Below are 2,094 nucleotides of genomic sequence, written 5' to 3' on the forward strand. Positions count from 1 at the left end.
AAGAAGCCGCGGCTGCGCGCTGGTGCTGAGGAGAGAAGAGGAGATCATCGGAGCTCTACCGCCATCTAGCGGCGACACAACCACTGACAGGTGAGTCTAGATCATTCAGGGAAGGGGGGTTATCTGATCTCATCTCTGATATGTTCTCTGATTAGTTCCTTAAAAGTCTGCGAACCTCAGGCTCAGGTCTTCTTCAGGTTCCAAGAATCAAAACTAAACATTTCAATATTTTTCATCAAAGGTTTGGAACAATCTGAAAATGTTAGACAGGACACAAGTCTGAAAATGTTCAGATCTTGGCTGATATTTTTTTATTTAGCGATGCGGTTTAAAACAAGAACTGTTGCACACTGTAAAAAAAATATTGTAAATTTTACTGCAAAAAAACTGTCAGCTATAGTTCACAGAATTTCACTGTAAATAATAAAATAAACATTACAGTAAAAAAATGTTCTGCTTCTTTTTTATTATTATTATTATTTTTTTTGCAGTTCTTTTCGGGTAACATTTCTTATTTTACTGTTAATAGCAATATATTAAAACTTGTAAAATGCAGTGTAATGCTGAAACTGAGCAAAGACATGTATTCATTTTTACAGTAGAAAACTGGCAGCTGAGGTTGCCAGAATTTCACTGTAAAATATTCAGTGGTACTTTTTTATCACATTAAGTTAAAATGATGTTTATTGTTATATTTTACATTTTTTTTTAACTGTATCATCATTTTACTGTAGGAACATCATATTTATCCCATCAAAATTACGATGTCAGTCTACAAAATGATCAAAGACGTACATTAGCTTTTACGGTAAAAAAACTGATAGGTTGTCAGGATTTTAAAAAGTTTTAAACATTTATGAATTTAAGGAAGTTACTTGTTAACTAAACTGTCATTTTATTATTATTGTTGCTGACATGACTTAACAGTTTTTCTCTGTAAAAATTACTGATATTTTTTATGTGTAAGTTTTTAATGATTTTTAAATTTGTGAATTTTAATCTTATTGGTTTTTTATTATTTTTATTTCCTTTTAGAATTTTATAAATTTTTGTACAGCACTTTGAATTGTCTTGGGTATGAATTAAACTCGTTTGCTATTTCCATATGAAACACCAGTTTAGTAGCATCGATGTTCCTGTTTATGGGAGGAGTTCAGCTCTTTGCTTCTAAACGAAAACACTCGTTTGACCTCTGCGGCAGAACATATGAACCAGTGATGTTTCCAGCTCCTGCCGCCGATGATGATGTTAGTCTGAATTTCACTGTAAACCCACTCAGTCTTAACTGTTTCAATATGAACACCACTGAAAGGCTCTCTATGGATTTGCCCGATTAAATTAAGACATGTGACACTTTTACTGAGATGACCCAGAGACATCTCTCTCAACTGTTGTACTTTTTTCTGCTTAAACACACATAAATGTATCTCTGGAAACCATCCGCCCATCCATCCTCAGAACCTGTAATCTCCCCGCCGGGGTCATGGGGTCGCTGGAGTCAATCCAGCTTCATCCTGAATGGTCTCCAGTCTGTTTATTTATTGTTTATTGTTTATAAGAGCCCCAAAAGCTGTGCAGAGCAGACAGCTACTCATCCTTCATAAGAAACACATCATAAATACAACACAATTCATAAAAATAAAATTTAAAAAGCCATTTTTACCATCCCAAAAATACATGATAGAAACACATGAAACTCACATGGTAAATAACAATTAAAAAGAGTTCCTACACCCAGAATCTTGATGTTTTATATCAATTACACCATCAAAATGTGTATCTCATTCAACTTTTAACAGATATTTACCTCATTTAAAATATGGGGCTCCAAAATGCGACCTCAGTTGCTTTTTAAAAGCATAATTGAACATTTTTCTGTTAAAATTAGTGGTTAAAAGTTCCAAGCTGTTATTGCGCTAAAAAGAAATGTTTTTTTTTTTTTTAATTTGTCTTAACCCTTGGGATCTGAAAACGTCCATTTGTTTTAAACTGATTAAAAGTGTTTCTCAAAACAGAAAAATAAACAATTAAAAAGCTGCAACAAATGAGGATTTCAAACTATTGGCTGGAATTTGACAGAAATAATTTCAAATT

Source organism: Oryzias melastigma, linkage group LG16 (assembly GCF_002922805.2).
Source record: "Oryzias melastigma strain HK-1 linkage group LG16, ASM292280v2, whole genome shotgun sequence".
Classification (NCBI taxonomy): Eukaryota; Metazoa; Chordata; class Actinopteri; order Beloniformes; family Adrianichthyidae; genus Oryzias; species Oryzias melastigma.